This window comes from Lathyrus oleraceus, chromosome 6 (genome assembly GCF_024323335.1).
Source record: "Lathyrus oleraceus cultivar Zhongwan6 chromosome 6, CAAS_Psat_ZW6_1.0, whole genome shotgun sequence".
NCBI classification, from domain to species: Eukaryota; Viridiplantae; Streptophyta; class Magnoliopsida; order Fabales; family Fabaceae; genus Lathyrus; species Lathyrus oleraceus.
In genome coordinates, this window is record NC_066584.1 from 188073932 (window position 1) to 188095306 (window position 21375).

A 21375-nucleotide genomic window follows, 5' to 3' on the forward strand; every position below is an offset into this window, starting at 1 on the left:
CCATCGCTTATGACTAAACGTGGTGTTCCAAATCTAGGGAATATATAGTTTTTAAATAGTTTGATTACTACCCTAGTTTCGTTTGTGGGTGCGGCTATAGCGTCAATCCACTTAGACACATAGTCTACAGCTACTAAGATATTCCTATTTCCTAAAGATGGTGGAAAAGGTCCCATGAAATCTATACCCCATACGTCGAAGAGTTCTACTTCCTGAATGTTTCTTAGAGGCATTTCATCACGTCTTGAAATGTTTCCAGTGCGTTGGCATCTGTCGCATTTGACAATGTAAGCATAGACATCACGCCACATGGTAGGCCGACTTGAAGAATCTTGGCGTATGTCTTAGAGGTGCTCGCATGTCCACCATAAGGTGCAGAATGACAATGCTCGATAATATTTTTTACTTCTTCATCTGGGACGCAACGGCGAAAGATGCCATCTTTACCCCTTTTGAAAAGGAGCGGTTCGTCCCAATAGAAGTTTCTCACATCGTGGAAGAATTTCTTCTTGCGGCGGTAGTCAAGATCAGGGGGTACTATATCAGCAGCTAGGTAATTAACGAAATCTGCATACCAGGGTACGTTATTTATTGCTAAGGAATTTTGGGAATGCTCATAAGGATCTTGGTTATTGTCTTCAATGGTTTCTACTTTAGCTATCAGTCTATCATAGGCGAAATCATCATTTATGGGTATTAGTTCATGTTTTAGATGTTCTAGCCTTGAAAGGTGATCGACCACTACATTTTCAGTGCCTTTTTTATCTCTTATGTCTAAATCAAACTCTTGTAGTAATAGAATCCATCGGAGTAACGTGGGCTTGGCATCTTTTTTACTTAATAGGTAACGAATGGCAGCATGATCGGTGTAAACAATAATTTTTGCTCCTACTAGATAAGATCTAAATTTGTCTATAGCGAAAACTACAGCGAGTAATTCTTTTTCAGTTGTTGCGTAATTAAGTTGGGCAGCATCTAGGGTTCTACTGGCATAATAAATGGCATGTAACTTTTTATCTTTTCTTTGTCCTAGAACGGCTCCAACTGCATAATCACTAGCATCGCACATTATCTCAAAGGGTTCCGACCAATCAGGCGGTTTCATAATGGGTGCTGAGATTAATGCTTGCTTTAAAAGATTAAATGCATCATTACATTTTTCATCAAAAATGAATTCAGCATCTTTCATTAAAAGTCCGGTTAACGGTTTAGTTATTTTGGAGAAGTCCTTAATAAAACGCCGGCAGAATCCAGCGTGTCCAAGAAAGCTTCAGACTTCTCTGATTGTTTTTGGTGGTTTTAGGTTTTCTATAACTTCTATTTTAGCTTTATCTACCTCTATACCTTTTTCAGAAACTATATGTCCTAAAACTATTCCTTCGGTCACCATGAAATGACATTTTTCCCAATTTAGCACGAGGTTCACCTCCACGCATCTCTCCAGGATTTTCTCAAGGTTAGCAAGACAATTGTGGAAATCGAATCCGCAAACCGAGAAATCATCCATAAACACTTCTATGATACCATCTACGTAATCTGCAAAGATTGACATCATGCAGCGTTGGAAAGTAGTTGGGGCGTTACAGAGGCCGAAAGGCATTCGTCTATAGGAAAAAGTTCCATAGGGGCATGTAAAGGTAGTTTTTTCTTGATCTTCGGGGTGAATAGGTATTTGGAAGAATCCAAAGTATCCATCTAGATAGCAGAAGTAAGAGTGTCTGGCTAGACGCTCCAACATCTGGTCTATAAATGGTAAAGGGAAATGATCCTTCCTAGTTGCTTTATTTAATTTTCTATAATCTATACACATCCGCCATCCTCCTTCTAAACGTTTTTCTACATGTTCGCCTTTATCGTTTTGCACGACTGTGATGCCTCCCTTTTTAGGTACTACATGCACAGGGCTCACCCACTTACTATCCGAGATCTGATAGATTATACCTGCCTCAAGTAACTTAAGAACTTCCTTCTTAACAACATCACTCATTATAGGGTTTATTCTTCTCTGATGCTCTCTAGAGGGTTTTGAATCTTCTTCGAGCGAAATCCGATGCATGCATACGGATGGGCTTATACCTTTCAGGTCAGAGATATTATATCCTAAGGCTGAGGGATATCTTCGTAAAACGTCTAAAAGTTGGTTCGTTTCCTCTTGGCTCAAGGTAGCACTGACTATAACTGGACGGTTCATCTTTTCATCGAGGAACTCATATCTCAGGTTCTTAGGCAGCTCCTTAAGTTCTAAGGTTGGTTTCTTAGGGCATGGTATAGGATCTGGAGTAAGGGATAAACATTCGTAAAGGTTATCATCGATGTAAGGTTCTTTAAAGTCTTCATCTTCCTTTATGGGGGTTGATGGTAACTTAATAATTTCTTTTTGTTCTAATTCTCTAACATATTCATCGATGTTATCTAAGGCATAACACGAGTCTCCCATCACAGGTGCCATAAGAAATTTCGAAAGTATAAATTCTATTTTCTCGTCGCCTACCTCAAATGTCAACTTTCCTTTCTTGACCTCTATTATGGCTCCTGCAGTTGATAAGAATGGTCTACCTAGAAGAATTGGTATATCATTGTCCTCTTTGATGTCCATGACGACAAAATCAGTAGGGATAAACAGTTGACCTATCCTAACAGGAACATCTTCTAAAATGCCTATCGGATATTTAACAGATCTATCGGCTAACTGAAGTGACATCTTAGTGGGTTGTAATTCTCCTAAGTTTAACCTCTCACAAACCGCTAGAGGCATTAAGCTCACACTAGCTCCTAAGTCTAGAAAAGCTTTTTCGATGACATGATTACCCAAAAGGCAAGGAATGGAGAAATTTCCAGGATCTTTATCTTTCTATTCTAATTTGTCCTTGGAAATTGCATTACATTCCAAAGGCTTCGGATCGTCAAGTCTACGTTTGTTGGTAAGGATGTCTTTCAGAAACTTTGCATAAGAAGGTATTTGGGTGATGGCTTCTGTGAAAGGGATTTCTACATGAAGTTTTTCTATAACTTTAATAAATTTTTGGTACTGTTTATTGATCTGGGTTTGTTTGAGTCTTTGGGGATATGGTAAAGGTGGTTTATATGGCGGGGGCGGTACGTAAATTTTATCTTTAGGTTCTTCTCCTTTCTTTCGACCATCTTGGTTTTCAGATTCTTCTGGTTCCTTTACTTCGTCCGGGGGTTTTGTGCATTCCTTAGAAGTTTCGGGTTCACTCAATCTTGGGTTTGGTGGCTCATCATAAGCGTTCCCACTTCGTAGGGTAATGGCATTTACTTGTCCTCTCGGATTTTGTTGAGGTTGTCCAGGGAATTGTCCTTCAGGTGTAGTCTGAGGGGTTTGGTTTAAAGCTACCTGAGAGATCTGGGTTTCAAGCATCTTGGTATGAGTAACTATTTGGTCAACCTTGGTTCCTAACTGAGTAATCAATTCGTTAACATGAATGTTTTGGTTCATGAACTCCTTACTTTGTTGGGTTTCAGCGGTGATAAAATTTTCCATAATTTTCTCAAGGCTCGGCTTTGGTGGTACAGGTTGCATAGGTTGATTTGATCTAGGGGCTTGATAACTAGGTCTCGGAGGCGCATTATTTTGAATACGGTTTTTGTTTTTATAGGAGAAGTTAGGGTGATTCCTCCATCCAGGGCTATAGGTATTCGAATATGGGTTCCCTTGGGTGTAGTTCACTTGCTCGGAGTGGGTTTCGTTTAATAGACTGCATTCTGCGGATTGGTGTCCTTGGGTTCCACGTATCTCACAATCCGACGAAACTGCGGCTACAGTATTCGGGTTCGTGTACATATGCTCGACTTTGAGAGCTAATGCGTTCATTTTAGCTTGCATCATGTCTATAGAGCTTAGTTCATGCACTCCTCCTTGGGCTTCCTTCTTCTCCACTGTCGCTCGTTCGACTCCCCATGATTGATGGTTTTGAGCCATGTCTTCGATGAGGGCACTAGCTTCAGGGTAAGGTTTGTTCATCAGAGCACCGCCTGCGGCAGCGTCGATGGTCATCTTTGTGTTGTAATGAAGTCCATTATAGAAGGTTTGAATGATTAACCAATTTTCTAAGCCATGATGTGGTCATGCTCGTAACAACTCTTTATATCTCTCCCAAGCTTCGAACAACGATTCTCCTTGGTTTTGGGTAAATCTAGTTATATGGTTTCGAAGAACGGCGGTCTTACTCGGGGGAAAATATCTAGCAAGAAAAACTCTTCTAAGGTTATCCCAAGTCGTAATGGAATTGGGTGGAAGGGAATCTAACCATGATAAGGCTTTATCTCTGAGGGAAAAAGGAAATAGTCTTAAACGTATTGCCTCAGAAGAAGCTTCATTGGTTTTAAAAGTATCTGCTAATTGAAGAAATATTTTTAAATGTTGGTTAGGGTTCTCGGTAGCGAGACCCGCGAATTGTCTCTGTTGCACTAGTTGTAATAGAGATGGTTTAAGTTCAAAATTATTGGCTGGGATGATTGGGTTTACTATACTAGAACTAGGTTCTTCGTTAGATGGTTGAGCGAAATCTTTAAGAGGTTTTTGGTTTTGATCTTTGGCCATAGCTCTTTTAATTCTATGAAAGAACGTGTGCGAGCGTAACATTCAGGTTCCGCCAGAGGATTTACTAAACTTAAACTTCCGTTACTGCGAGTTCTTCGCATCGACCGGCGGGAAATAACCTAAGTCTAAACGATATAACAACAGGAAAATGAAATTTGACGAAATTGGTCCCCGGCAACGGTGCCAAAAACTTGATGCGTTGTAAATCTTGATGTTCGCAAGTGTACGAACGCGTCAGAGTAATATAAAAGATTATCGAACCACAGAGACCAAGTGTCAATCTATCGTTATCTATTGTTATGGTGTTTATCAAAGGCAATTAAAATAGGTGGTTTTGTAGTGTGCAATTGAAAAGTAAAGTTTTAAAATAAATTTAATTAATAAAGACAGGGTCAAATGTAATTCACATAATTAAATGATAATCCAAGTACTTGCTAATAGAACTACTTATGGGCAATGTTTCCTACTTTGAAAAGAACTAATTTAACGGGAACTGTCGTTTTCGCGTATTCAGAACCGAGTTGTACTCCCTAATCGAACCCTCTTATTGTCACTTATAAAAAGGCGCGCATTGCGTTAGAGTAGTAAACCTATTTTTAAGAAATATAGTATCTTGACTAAGTTGAAAAGTATTATAACCTGGATTTCTTAACCAAAAGAGGTTCTCACGAACCAGACTCTAAACTTATAAACGCGTCCGAAAATAGTTTCAAAATCTCTTTTCTTTTTGATGTTAAAAACTCCTAATGAACTAGACAAAACGCTTTCGCTGTTTTTGAAATAGTTAAAAACAATTAAGTTTAAAAAGACGTTGGACGGCTTTCGATCTTACCCAACAGAATTGAAGTGCGGGAAAACTTAATTTGAAAGTTAAAATAGCCCTTTAAGTGTTTCTACGAACAATTGTACGGATTACTGGTTTAATTACGATCCTTACATTCTAGCCTTATAAATTTAGCTAGACATGGTAAAGTAAAAGTGCATTAAAATAAATAAAAGTAGTGCGAGTGCGGAAAGTAAATAATTTAAAGCGAGTTCGGAAAATAAATGAAAGTAGTGCGAGTGCGGAAAATAAATAATTAAAAGCGAGTGCGAGAAATGAATAAAGTAAAAGCGAGTGCGGGAAATAAATAAAGTAAAGGCGAGTGCGAGAAATAATTAAAGTAAAGGCGAGTAATAAAAACCTGCTCCAATCGGAGGGCTGAGTATATTGCAATGCGGAAAAGAAAATGGCGGCAGGATTAACTTCCTTCCAAAGTTCTCCAAACTCGAATACAGACTCTATCACAGACTCAATTACACAATTGTGGTAACACTCCAATGCGAAGCGATTACCACTTTATAAAACTGAATATATGCCTAAGTGAAACAAAGTTGCTTCTGATTTTGCCTTGTTCCAACGTTCGGATCTTCGTCTGCTCTAAGTTTGGGTGATTGTAAAACTGAATTCGCGTTTCTATTTATAGGCAAATAAAAAAGGTGGAATTTACTTGGATGCCCTTCAACTTGAAAATAGAGGAAACCGTTTTCCTCTTGTGGCGCCCGCCACAAGCACAAAGTGGGTCGCCTTAGTGGAAGTGGTGGGAAAACGTGGGAGTTGATTGAAGTTTGAATTGGACACGTCATGCCTTGGGCTGTGGCGCCCGCCATGGGGTAAGCCATAAGAGCAAAATGCTGTTTTTTAGTGTTTTTGGCTCTTTTTCGCTCCTTTTCTCGATCGAGGCTCCTATTAAGGTAAAAACCTGAAAACAAAGGAAAACACAGTAATAACACAACAAAACGATAATAAAATAACTAGAATGCATGCGAAATCGGAGTCGAAAATATGTAAATTTTAGTGTGATCAGTATCAAACTGGGTTGATTTGTCTCCCATTCTCCTTTGATCTGATTCGCAACCAAAGTTGAATCACCGAAGACATCCAAATACTTGATTCTGAGATTCATGGCCTCTTCAAGCCCATAATGCAAGCTTCATATTTTACCATGTTGTTTGTACACTTGAAAGTCAATCTAGCTGTAAATGGTAAATGCGTGCCTTGAGGAGTAATAATCACTTCCCCAATGCCATTTCCATATTGATTAACAGCTCCATCAAATACCATGCCCTAACGGGAACCAGGTTCTGGCCCTTCTTCTAGAAATGGTTCATCACAATCTTTCATTTTCAAGTATAAAATCTCTTCATCAGGAAAATCATACTGCACTAATTGGTAATCTTCAATCGGTTGGTGAGCCAAATGGTCAGCCAAGATACTACCTTTGATCGCTTTCTGAGATCGGTATTCGATATCATACTCTGACAACAGCATCTGCCTACTGACAATCTTCCTAGTTAAAGCAGGCTTCTCAAATATATACTTGATTGGATCCATTTTGGATATCAACCAAGTGGTATGATTCAACATATATTGACGCAGACGCTTAGCAGCCCAAGCCAATGCGCAACAAGTTTTTTCAAGCATTGAATACCGAGTCTCACAATCGGTGAACTTCTTACTGAGGTAGTAAATTGAAAATTCTTTCTTCCCAATCTCATCTTGCTGACCTAGATCACAACCCATACAATCTTCTAGCACATTCAAATACATGATCAACGGTCTTCCTTCAACAGGTGGAGACAAAATCGGAAGCTCAAGCAAATACTCTTTGATACTATCAAATGCTTTCTGGCAGTTTCCGGTCCAATCACAAGACTGATCTTTCCGAAGAAGCTTGAATATAGGCGCACATGTGGCAGTCATGTGGGAAATGAATTTGGAAATATAATTCAAGCGGCCGAGAAAACCTCTGACTTGCTTCTCAGTTTTGGGCGCAGACATCTCTTGTATTGCTTTGACCTTGGCAGGATCAACTTCAATACCCTTCTCACTGATAATAAAGCCCAACAACTTACCAGAACAAAAACCAAAAGTACACTTATTGGGATTCAAGCAGAGTTTATACTTCCTCAAACGCTGGAATAGCTTCAACAAATGCTCAACATGTTCCTCTTCATCAATCGATTTAGCAATCATGTCATCGACATACACTTCAATCTCTTTATGCATCATATCATGAAAAAGAGTAGTCATTGCTCTCTGGTAAGTCGCACCGACATTCTTTAGACCGAAAGGCACCACTCTATAATAGAATGTTCCCCAGGGTGTAATGAATGTGGTTTTCTCCATATCCTCGGGTGCCATCTTAATCTGATTATATCCGGAAAATCCATCCATAAACGAAAAGACTTTGAATTTAGCATATTGTCTACCAACATGTCAATGTGTGGCAGAGGGAAATCATCTTTTGGACTGGCTTTATTCAAATCTCTATAATCGACACACATGTGAAATTTTCCATCTTTCTTCGGTACTGGCACAATATTGGCCACCCATTACGGATACTCAGCAATTACAAGGAAACCGACATCAATCTCTTCTGCACTTCCTCTTTGATCTTCACAGCCATATCAGGATGTGTTCTTCTCAACTTCTGCTTGACTGGCGGGCATTCTGGCTTCAACGGCAATCTATGCTCCACAATATCAGAATCCAACCCAGGCATGTCTTGATAGGACCAAGCAAACACATCTGAATACTCTCAAAGAAGATCAATCAACCCCTTCTTAGCATCTGGACACAGTCAAGACCCAATCTTTACTTCCTTCACATCATCCTCAGAACCCAAGTTGACTAGCTCAATCTGCTCTTTAAACGACTGAATAACCTTCTCATCTTGCTCAAGAAGACGAGACAATTCATCACTCACTTCTACATCACCTTCCTCCTCGACTTCAAACACAGGGAATTCAAAATTTTGAGAAGGAGAAGGATCATTGTATTCAATGGGGTTAGGAACCAACCTGCATAATGATTTGATATTTTGATTTTAGAGAATTGAACTTGTGACCAAATATTATGCAGATGGACAATTATATTGTTTATTTATGTTTTTTTCTGATTACCATTTTCAGAAATAAGCAAAAAGTAAAAACAAAACATCAAAGATGTGGATGAATAGAATTAATTTTATTGATGATCAATTTAAAATGCCCAAACAATGTTCACTTCTCCCTTAGGCATAGAAGAAGGATTTTAAAATATAAAAGCAATTACTTAGATCGATGCAAAATAACGGGAATATCAACAACAATCCAATTGTTGCATGTTTGTCCATGCGTCAGAAAGTTGGTGCAGTCTTCCTTTTCACTATCCTCTAGCACAATAGCTAAGTGTTGTTCATTCCCATGAATGAACCCTCCAATACGGAAGCTGAGTTGCATCTCTTCAGATCTAACGGTTAACGAGCCCTTTTGGAATCCCAAACCAGTTCTTCCCTTGTTGTCGGAGACCTCTACCACGCGCCCCCACTGATCCACAAGACCTTCTTCCACAATCTTCTGTGCATCTTTCAGAGAGGACATAGGTGCCCCAACTCTCTTCTCAGCAACAATAGATAAGGCTTGGAACGGAGTTCCAACCTCATCCTCAGCCTCCACATACGAGAAAGATGATAGATGGCTAACCAACAGTTATTTCTCACCTCCCACAATCACCAACTTGCCATTCTTGACAAATTTGAGCTTCTGATGCAGAGTGGAGGTAACAACCCCTGCCTCATGAATCCATGGCCTTCCCAATAAAAAAACTGTAGGTCGGGTGAATATCCATTACCTAGAAAGTAATTTGAAAGTTACTCGGACCTATCTTGACTGGAAGGTCCACTTCTCTAATAACCGTCTTGCGCGAGCCATCAAAGGCTTTGACAATTACTCCACTGTACCTCATGGGTGCTCCTTGGTAAGATAACTTTGACAATGTTAACTTCGGAAGCACATTGAGTGACGACCCAGTGTCAACTAGCACATTTGACAAAGCATCTTCTTTGCAATTCATCGAGATATGCAAAGCCAGATTGTGATTTCTTCCCTCCTTAGGGAGTTCTTCATCGCAAAAGCTCAAATTATTGCATGAAGTGATGTTAGCCACAGTATGATCAAATTGATCCATAGTAACATCTTTCTCTACATATGCTTGTTCAAGAACTCTCTGGAGTGCTTCTCTGTGCGCTTCAGAATTCATCAGCAGAGACAACACGAAAATCTTTGAGGGGGTCTGGAGCAACTGCTCAACCACGTTAAATTCACTCCTCTTAATCAGTCGGAGTACCTCATCATCATCACTATTGGCTTTCAAATTGCTGGATTCACCAGACTTATCTCTTGAACAACCAACCGGATCTACAGTAGGCACCTCCACCTTCTTACGAACAATCAACTCTTCTTTATTCTCCAGGAACACCGATCCAAAAACTCGACCACTGCGGGTCACCTTCGTAACATCTGCAATGCTCAGATGCATACGGGACTGGGCCCGCTAACCGTATTACCAACGGTGAAACTGATATATTGTTGACGTTCTGGTTACTGCTGCTATCATACTGGATCACCAACCGCTCTAGTTGTTTGAAAATGGGCACTATGACATTAACATCATCATCTACATGACGAGATTGAACAATCTGAATCATGCCTTCATCCATCAGACGCTGGATGTCCCTTTTCACTACAACACATCCTCGTGGGTTCACGCTACAAGTATCACAACCATCGTGATCATGTTCGCAGTCACTCACCATATAGATATCTTTATGCATTTGCACCAAAGATCTTCGGATAAACCGGACATCAAAAACTTTGAATTCACCGGGACAACCGTCCACCATGTTCACTGAAGAATTCCCATGAGCGGGCAAAGGATTAGCTTTCACATAAGGTGTGCGGTATTCAAAAGACACCATGCCACTCTTCATAAGCTTTTGCACCTAATACTTCACCGGATAACAGTTCTCAATATCGTGCCCAGGTGCACCCTGGTGAAAATCACAACGAAGTTCAAGTTTATACCACCAAGGAAGTGGTTTTGGGATCTGCAGTGGGTTCCTCGGTTGAATCAAGTTTTTGAGGACCAGAGACGGATACAGTTCTGTATACGACATAGGAATCGGGTCGAAAGAGACCTTCTTCCTCTTGAAACTCTGCTGATGATGATGATTGTTGTTGGAATTGTTGTTGTTATAGGTGTTCGTTCTTTATTGCGGTTGTTGTTGTTGACGTTGATTTTGTTGTTGATGTTGTTGTTGTTGAATTGGTATTGCTTGTTGATTAGAGAATACTGGAATAATGGAAGATACTTGATGATGATGATGTTGATGGGGTGATGGATTTCTTCTGATTTGAGGCCTCATCTGCCTCCCACTAGAAATTGCGTTTGTTTCACTATCCTTCCTCTTGCTGAAACTACTCCCATACTTCTTGCTTGTCGACGCCTCATCTTTTGACAAACATCCTTCACGGACCCCTTCTTCAAGTCTCATCCCCATATTTACCATTTCGGTAAAATCACTAGGGGCACTGGCGATCATGCATTCATAATAAAATGAACTCAGGGTTTTCAGAAATATTTTTGTCATCTCTTTCTCCTCCAAAGGAGGAGTGATCAGGGCAGCCAACTCCCTCCAACGCTGGACATACTCCTTGACTGTCTCCTTATCTTTCTGAGACATGGACCTCAGCTGGTCTCTATCCGGCACCATATCCACATTGTACTTATACTGTTTCACAAAAGCCTCACCTAGGTCATTGAAAGTGCGGATGCTTGCACTATCTAACCCCATATACCAACGGAGTGCAGCACCTGTCAGGCTATCCTGGAAGTAGTGAATAAGCAATTGGTCATTATCTGTCTGGGTTGACATCTTGCGGGCATACATCACAAGATGACTGAGTGGATAAGAATTCTCTTTGTACTTTTCAAAGTCACGCACTTTGAATTTCACTGGGATTTTCATATTGGGCACTAAGCACAGTTCAACATCACTCTTCCCAAACAGATCTTTGCCTCTCAGTGTTTTTAATTCCTTGTGCAGCTCAAGAAATTGGTCCTTCTTTTTGTCCATCTTTTCATAGACATCCGGGCCCTCGGATGGCTCAGAATGATAGATGGTGTCCTCTAACGAGGCAAAGTGTGCACAACTAGAGGTGGCACAGACATGACCGGGCTAGATGCCGGCCTGGAAGCAAATGTGGGAGCGAAAACTTCTGGCACAAAATTGGGTGGCATTCACCACGGGAATCCAGTAGGAAGGTTGGGAGCGAAGTGGGCGGTGGCAGCAGGCACGATAGAGGTAATCACTTTTGAGTTAACCGTCCTCGCGGGAGGAGTTGCAGGTGTTGGAGAAGCTTGGCTTTGAGCAGTAAGAACTGACTCCATCATGGAAGTCAGTCGGGAAATCTCCTCTTTCAAATCTCGGTTCTCTTGCTCAAGGTGTTCCATGATTCTTGAATGATTAGCTCTGGTGTTGTACCGGTGAGTCAGCTTGGCTAAAGCACAGAAGAACATCAATCAGACACCTGGCAAAAACCTTCTTATGCAAATGATGCATGAAATGCAATGCTTGATTATTTTTATTTTCCAAGGAACTTATATCATTTGCAAATATATAATATTAAAATTGCGACAATTTGATATGACCAGAAAATATCTTTTTATTTATATAAATTGGAAGGATTACACTGAGTACAATTTCAGAAACCAAAATAAAAGATACAAGAGAAAAGAAAATTAGTCATCCTAAGTGTCGCGTTACGCGAAAAACCGGCGGGAAAAGAAAGAAACAACAGAGCCGCCACCGTGCGTTATTTATCCCAAAAGAGGGAAAGGAAACGCTCAGAGTAAACCTAGGAAAGAACATGGTCTCGCGACCAAAGAGAAAGGGTTCGGGAGTCGGTTATGCGAAGGGAAGGTATTAGCACCCCTACGCATCCGTCGTACTCGACGGGATCCACGCACAAAAGGAAGGAAAATGGTTGCTAAAACACTGCTCAAACACACACACACTGGCTGAAAGAGACACAAGAAACTGACTGAAACCGACTCGGCAGGATGTCGTATCCTGGGCCTACTTAGTCTATCAGGCATAGACATCAGAGTCGAAGTAGTTCGGACTGGGGAAACGACACATGCTCGCTAGGATATCGTATCCTATGCATACGTATCTTCTCGGACGAGAGAAGAATCAGAGCATTCGTAGCTCGGCTGACACGCACACAAACAAACAAGACACAGGCAAACGTGGAGCCCGAATGCCAATCACTGGACTTACATCAGCATCCGAACCAAAACACACACACACTGGAACCCAAATGCCACTCGATGGACTTACATCGGCTTCCAAGCACACAACAACACAACAAGTTAATAGGGAGTCGGGGACTCGAGCCTATAACTGTCAAGCAACACACTCAAACAAACAGACAACGAATTGCTAAGGAGTCAGGCACTCGAGCCTAGCAACTGTCAAACAACCCACACAAAAGAGAAAAAAGGGCGCCCGGAGAGATCAGCTCAATCTCCTGCCTACATACTTCATCTGGTATGAAGATCAGGGCGATGTAGTTCCCCTACGCAGGGATAAAGGACTAGCCTAACCAGATAACAGAGGGAGACACAACACTAGGGAGACTACGACTCGAGCCTAGGTGTTGTCATGCAAAGTCAACCCTAAGTCAAGGTTTCTAGCTAACTGGCACAAGGGCCAACCTATCCTAATCATGACTTGCACAGGAAGCAAGCCACACAAAAACCTAACTTGCACAAGAAGCAAATAATTGGGTAAAAGCTCAAATAGATGTAATGGAATGGTAGTCTGCAAAGGGCGAGACTCCATGGATCTGTACAAGTTTGAAATCGATGATATATATTGGAGAGGGCTACATTGAACATAATGACCTTTCCTCTACCATTCTGAATTTTCGATGTATTCAAAGCTTCAGTCGACGACGAATCGAGAATCCCTGACGGATGACAGATGTACAACACAGTCTTGTCAAGATGCAGTTACTTGCCAAATCCCTAATTTTTGCCTAGATTGCCCCAGTGTGAGGTGCTCAATCTAGCGGGATGCGAATTCTCTCTTTTTTAACAATGTCTCTAACTTTTGCCTGGATCGCCCTTTCGGGTTTTCAATCCACCGAGACGCTCCTTTTTGCCTAAGTCGCCCTTTGGGGTGTTCGACTTAGCGAGCTATTCTGCTTTTTTTTTTCTTTTAGGCGAAGTATTTCTTGACTGCATCAGAATTCACAGGACGAGTGAACTTCTCCATCCATTGTTGTAAGTGTCAAAACATTGCCTGAAAAGGCTCTCTTGCCAACATATGGACATTCACAGTTTGGGATTCACTTGCCCCTGGAATCGAGCACGAAAGACAAGACTTTCTTGAGCACGAGGTCACCTTCTCGGAACACACGAGGCTTGACCTTCTTATCGAATGCTTTCTTCATTCTCTGCTGATATAACTGACCATGACACATGGCAGTTGATCTCTTCTTTTCGATCGAATTCAGCATCAGCCAACTTGGGACTTTGAGGGTGCTATTTTTCTTTTGTTTTTTTTTCTTTTGATTTTGCTTTTGATTTTGCTTTCTTTTGATTTCTTTTGATTTTGCACCCTCCTCTTTCTTTTTTCTTTTTTCTTCTTTTTTTTTTTTTTTTTGATAATGCCCCAGTTGGCTGTTCTGCTGATTCTCGAGATGCAGCTGAGTGATCTTCTTTTCTTGCTCAAGAAGTCGGGAAATACCGTCAGGAATTCCTTCAACATCATCTTCGTCCGCTTCGAATACAGGGAATTCAAAATTGGGAGATGACGTCCGATCACTATGTTCAATGGGTTTGAGAAACAACCTGCATAAAAATTTTGAGTATAAAAAACACTTTGAAAATCAAACAAGACAATCACTATGCAGATGAAAAGATTGCTTTTATTCTTGTTTTTAGGGTTTTTTGTGATCACCAATTTCATGCAAAAAGCGAAAAGGGAAAACAAATGGAAAAGCAAATGTTTTAACATGAATTTATTTGAATGAAAATATCATTGCACAAAATGTTGCCAACAATGTCATCACTTCTCCTTTTGGCATGAGAGAAGGGTTTTTAAACAAAGTGATTAATACTCTGACTTATGAACAACTGTAGGAAAGCCCACAGTGACCCAATTGTGATAGATCCCGCCGGGGATGACAACGGTGAGTATCTCTTGCATCAGCAGCTTCTGCTTTCTGAACAACCCTTCTGAAGAAAAGTCGGCGCCAGCCCGGGACTTGTTATCTTCAAGCTTGGTTATCACGGGGACCTAAATCCTCCAAGATCAGAATACCTGACCTCACAAGGTCTTGAACCTTCATCTTCAGCTGGAAACAACTATCCACGTCATGACCAGGAGCACCCGAGTGATACACACAATGCTGTTCAGGCCTATACCACCACCGAGGGTTGACAGGTATGGGCGGCGGGTCTCTGGGAGTAATCAAGTTCCGCTCTATCAGAGTGGGATACAGCTCGGCGTAGGACATGGGGATTGGATCAAAAGTGATCTTCTTCCTCTCATTACTCGTACTGGCTTGCTGGGAAGCCTGCTGCTGAGGACGATGTTGTTGATGCTGATATTGCTGAGTGGGTCTTCTCTGTTGTTGGGGTTGAGTTGCTGGAATAGTCACAGCAGCAGCCTGACGGTTCTGTCCTCTGTTTTCACTCCTCCGACGGTGCACAGCATTTGTTTCACTTTCTCCCCTTTTGGGTGCCCCAGAGGATGGCTTCTTAGAACCGGAAGAACTTGAAGAGCCAGGATGGCGAACCGGAGCGCAGGTTGCTCTGACATTAACAGTCTCTGCAGCAAGAGGCTGTTCACTGATTCTGATCCCCTTCAATTCGTCACTCACGGCACAATCATCAACGAGAATAGTGACCGCAGCATTCTCATGAACGGGTACGCCCACTGGTGGAGCACGGTGGACTGGTGGAATCATGGCTTCCAGTCTCCGGGCTAAGGCACGCAGCTCCTCTTGCCCCTGAACGACCCCTTGCATCATTGTCATGAACTGGGCCAAGTTTGCCCTCATCTCAGCCAACTCTGCTTGAACCTGGTCCATATTTCTTTGATGATTGAGTCTGGTCGCGGTGCGGACGGTGATCAACAATCTTGTCTCAGTCAGGAACCAAAGTGAGGAGTCTTTCCAAACATGTCTGTAATGCAAGATATGATATGTGCATGATATGCATATGATGCGAATGCTATTTTATCATGAATGATCCTGAAAAGGATATGCGTATGCGAGTTAACTTTTTCTGTTTTTTCACGCATTTTTATATTTATTTTTTTTGGAAAATAAACATGCTATGATGCAAATGATGCAAACATGACTGGTCAGGCTGTGCGTCTCGGAGCACAGGATCGAAGCTTCAGCTGGAACTCGGAGCCACAATCCATCTGAAACCCACAGTCAACTGATACTGTCATCTGAAACCAATCTGAGGAACCAAGTCACCATAAATCCGACTTGGGGAGTTCCGAAATAAACGGAACTGGAGATTACATTACTATCATCACAGGAACATCCACTGAACGGATGACAGCCAGCTCCTCTGAACAAGTACTCTCGAATTCAACCCGGGGATCCGAAATAAACGGAACCCGCTGATAAACCACGGACAGAACTCCGGCGTCCCAGAAATAAATGTCCATAATTCACAGTCACCATCTGTACCGAGAGTCACCAACTGTACCTGTTAAAATGATCAATCCCCCCCACTCACGGGTGTCATCTAGGCCAGGGTAAGGTCGAGAGAAACGCAGCATAAATAACCTTTCGCAGAATATCATCCTGTGCACACCCGATGTATGCACCGATAATATCCCACCAGGGTCTGAACTGCTCGTGATATCAATGTTCCGCTAAGTGGCGTACACCACCCGCTTCCCATGAATCACTCTATTCCTAGGTTTCCTAGATTTCACTCATAGCCTGGGTATTGGGCCTTTTACCTCGAGTAACTCCCACCCCAAACAGAGAAACACAACACAACCAGCAGATGAATATGAATAAATGCAAACATTAATGCAAACAATAAATGCAAACAGTAAATGCAAATATATACAAATGAATGCAATAAATAACAGCACAAAGCAACCAAAGCCCTAACCTAGAGAGCGCTAGGAGAGACTCGCTTAGGGAAGATGGACCAGCAAGAGGTCAACTTCTCTATATCCCCAGCAGAGTCGCCAGCTGTCGCGTTACGCGAAAAACCGGCGGGAAAAGAAAGAAACAACAGAGCCGCCACCGTGCGTTATTTATCCCAAAAGAGGGAAAGGAAACGCTCAGAGTAAACCTAGGAAAGAACATGGTCTCGCGACCAAAGAGAAAGGGTTCGGGAGTCGGTTATGCGAAGGGAAGGTATTAGCACCCTTACGCATCCGTCGTACTCGACGGGATCCACGCACAAAAGGAAGGAAAATGGTTGCTAAAACACTGCTCAAACACACACACACTGGCTGAAAGAGACACAAGAAACTGACTGAAACCGACTCGGCAGGATGTCGTATCCTGGGCCTACTTAGTCTATCAGGCATAGACATCAGAGTCGAAGTAGTTCGGACTGGGGAAACGACACATGCTCGCTAGGATATCGTATCCTATGCATACGTATCTTCTCGGACGAGAGAAGAATCAGAGCATTCGTAGCTCGGCTGACACGCACACAAACAAACAAGACACAGGCAAACGTGGAGCCCGAATGCCAATCACTGGACTTACATCAGCATCCGAACCAAAACACACACACACTTGAACCCAAATGCCACTCGATGGACTTACATCGGCTTCCAAGCACACAACAACACAACAAGTTAATAGGGAGTCGGGGACTCGAGCCTATAACTGTCAAGCAACACACTCAAACAAACAGACAACGAATTGCTAAGGAGTCAGGCACTCGAGCCTAGCAACTGTCAAACAACCCACACAAAAGAGAAAAAAGGGCGCCCGGAGAGATCAGCTCAATCTCCTGCCTACATACTTCATCTGGTATGAAGATCAGGGCGATGTAGTTCCCCTACGCAGGGATAAAGGACTAGCCTAACCAGATAACAGAGGGAGACACAACACTAGGGAGACTACGACTCGAGCCTAGGTGTTGTCATGCAAAGTCAACCCTAAGTCAAGGTTTCTAGCTAACTGGCACAAGGGCCAACCTATCCTAATCATGACTTGCACAGGAAGCAAGCCACACAAAAACCTAACTTGCACAAGAAGCAAGGGTCTCGATTGCAACTAGGGCAAGAGAAAGGGGAGGTCTCAATCGCAACGAGGGCGAGAGAAAAGAATTAGTGTTAGTTGTCAGTCAAACTCGGCAAGACATCGCATCTCGTGCCTACGTATCTCATCTGGACATGAGAATCAGAGTTGCCGTAGTTCGGCTACGGAGGGACGAAGGACTCGATTGCAACTAGGGCAAGAGAAAGGGAAAGGCTCGATCGCAACGAGGGCGAGAGAAAGGAAAAGGCTCGATCGCAACGAGGGCGAGAGAAAGGAAAAGGCTCGATCGCAACGAGGGCGAGAGAAAGGATCGCAACGAGGGCGAAAGCAAACAAGGATTAGTCTAAACTAAACCTAACTTGCACAGGAAGCAAGTCAAACAAACATACAAGCACAGGTAGCACACACTATATACACACAAGGGGCTCACACAAGGGTTAGGTTTTAGTCGAGGGGTCATATCAACCTCAACAAACAAACCTCTGGAAATGGGTGATGGTGCTCTTAACCTTGCCATTGAGGGGCTAAGGTGAAGCAGATGAAAGGAGATGAGGGGTGTGCCTCATTGCTTCTATCCCTGGCCAGGGAGAGCATTTGACAAGAATGTGTGGGTTCAGAAAGTGGGAACCCTTCTACACATTTGATACTGACTCAACTGTGCAATTGCACAAGATCTTGGGTTTTTATCTGCAATGCATCAACACAGTGGTGTGAGCAAAACAGAAGACACACTGAATAGCAGGGGATAGGTTGCTTATCCCTTGGTTCTGCCAATTTCCTCTTCACTTAGGAGGTCTTTGACTCTGTACAAGGACAAATTAAACATACACAATCATTGCCTCTTAAGGAGGACTTCAGACAGTTGCCTGGCCAAGTAACAGGCCAGGTCTTCCAGACTACATGAAGAAAAAGGAATTATACCTCAAGCAAGTTGCTAAATAGCAAAGCAAAGCAAGTTCAAAGAACTTAAGCAACTAAGGGTACCTGAAATAGTCAAACCAATCAGTATACAGTTCAACAGTCAAATCAAAGGGAATGGAATCCACAGACAAATCAGGTAATCAGATGTGCAAGGCACAAGACTCAAACACATGAGCCAAGCCACCTACAAAACAAAGGTTAGCTCAATGACATTCAAGCAAGCTCAAACAAAAGAAATTAATCTCATTGGTCACTGGGTGTTCAACCTGAAAACACAAGCTCAAAAGTGAGTAACTGGACCACTAGGGCAAGCCTAGGGTCAAAAGAGAATGAAAAAGGCAAAACAGCAAAGGGCAAGCAACCCAAATCATGTTCAAACATTTAAGAAGCAAGCACAATTGGGTTCATGTTCATATCATGCATCATCATCAATTCACAAGCAAAGGAAACCAAAGCATGGCAAATGAAAGCTCAAAGAAGTCAACAGAATGACTTGCATCAAAAGTCAACTCAAACATTTTCAAAAATCATCAAACAATTCATGTTCAATCCTAACACCTAGCATGGTAAGCATGTCAAATTTCATTGCATTTGGACGAGTGGAAGGCAGTCAATGAAAATCATAAAGTCAAAGCAAATTCAAGCATGCACAAAGAAGTCAAACAAACATGGGTCAACTTCAAAAAATCATAAATAAATGAAAACAGATGAGAAATGAATGGGATTAACACCAATGCAAAGCTTAAGATGTCTAGTATACACATGTGAAGTTTCATGATCATCCAATAAAGTATGAGAATTTCCCAAATGGAATGGCAACATGTATCACACAAAGTCAACATTTGACTAGACAGGGGAGAAAAATCTCAAACAAATAGGAAATGGCACAATTAATTCCAAGAAAAATCACAATTCAACTAGACACATAAGAGAAGGTTCATGCAAAATTTCACATTAATTGGAAGTCAGGAAGCATGTCCACAAAAATCAGGAAGTTGCATATCATTGGTGTGACACAAATTGTCACACCCTACTTCAAAAATTCATATCTCAAAAACCACATATGATAAATTCAAGAACTCTACATCAAAACAAACATGAATGAGTGTAGATTAACCACAAAAAAGTTCAGATCAAATGGATGCATCATCACAATTTCACAAGAGGATTGGCAAAAGGTACAAAATGTGCATACATGTTAAGAACCGTAAAGCCATTAAAAATCCAGCCATCCAAAAAATCATTAAAAATCGTGATAAAAAAGTAGACATTCATGTGGATATGATGCAAAAATATTCATGAATTTTGGATTTAAGATGCACGAGTTATGATTTTTGTAAGATGAGGTATCAATTTGGAATAAAATGAACAACATAACATGGTTTAGTAAGTCAACATGCTGACCAGTGGCATGTTTGTAATTCTGACCCTCATTAACCAAAACGCTTCGCATTAGGGCGAAGAAACCAAATGTTCTGATTGGCCCAATTCCAATAGCACAGTAACAGCACGCAGCAAACACATGAAAATCAAATTTCTGGAAAATATCTAGGGTTTGCTACAGTGACAATATATATTCATCTCCTCCAAAAATCGTGGAAAACCAACAGGCCGAGAAACAGCAAACAAGCATGGCAATGGAATAAAGATATTCATGCAACATTAAACATCAGCAAACAAACACAGTTCATGCAAATTTCTCGGTTCTTCTAGGGCTTAAACTACAGGGTATTCATCATCTTCTTCAAAATCGTGAAGAACAAGTGTGCCCAGAAATGGAAGTTAAACATGGCAATGTGATCATCAGACATCATACATACATAATCCAGCATCCAAATTCATCAAAACATGTTAACCAAGATGAACTAAGCAAAAACAAGTTTATACACCAAACTTTCAAACAGCATATCTTCCTAAATAACCAACCGTTTGACATGATTCGAAGCTTAAAACAACCAGCTAAGTAGGTACTACATGATGTATAGCAAGATTTGGAAAAATAAAGAAGTCGAAAAACTCACTTGATTTGAAGAACTCAATGAAACAGTGTTGTTTGGATGATGCAAGCTCGAACAGATCCTCCTTATGCTTGATATTGATGGATTCTTGAAGAAATCGAGCTCAGCAAGGCCTGGAAATGTTCAAATCAAGATTTGCCATTGTTGTGCTTTGGAGAAAACAGAGCTCGAAAGGGAGTTCCAGCTGTGATTTGATGGTTCAAAATGCTTCCAAATGTTGGCCAGATGATGGAAGAATCAATGGATGCTCGAGCTCTTTGAGAGTTTTGGCAAAAAAGTGCAAAGGTGTGAAAATGGAAAAATGAGAGAGTGAGAGTTTCTGATCTGTTATGGCTGCTGCTAGGGTTTCTCAAATGACAGAAAATATCATTATATATTTCTGTTTAAGCATTGGTAATCATGTGCTAATCAAACTTTGCTCTAATGAACCAATTTGCACAATTGCTAATTTTGACCAAAAATGCATATGGAGGTGTAGGTCTGCCCGAGTTTGGGCTTTGGCAAGTCAGAAATCATGTTTTGAACCAATTCCAAATGGCTAATGTGATAGAAAACACTTAAATCAAAACTTCAAAAATGCACCTCACTTGAAATTCAAATGTGCTAGGTTCAAAAATGCCATTTTGATTGGCAATGTTTTGGCTCATGAAATTTATATTTTTGGAAAGAGGAGATGAAATGTGGTTTGTAGGAAAAAACCCCACCAAAATTGGCCAAATGGTTTGAGAGATATGGCCTTTTGAAGTT

General features: G+C 41.5%; 1 non-coding gene across 1 annotated transcript; it reads left to right on the forward strand.

Annotated features, from left to right (window-relative positions):
• The first annotated feature begins 4070 nt into the window (after positions 1-4070).
• Positions 4071-4177, forward strand: LOC127098799 (small nucleolar RNA R71). The gene has a single exon (XR_007793494.1). It is a non-coding gene; the product is annotated as a small nucleolar RNA R71 (small nucleolar RNA).
• Positions 4178-21375: the final 17198 nt, after the last annotated feature.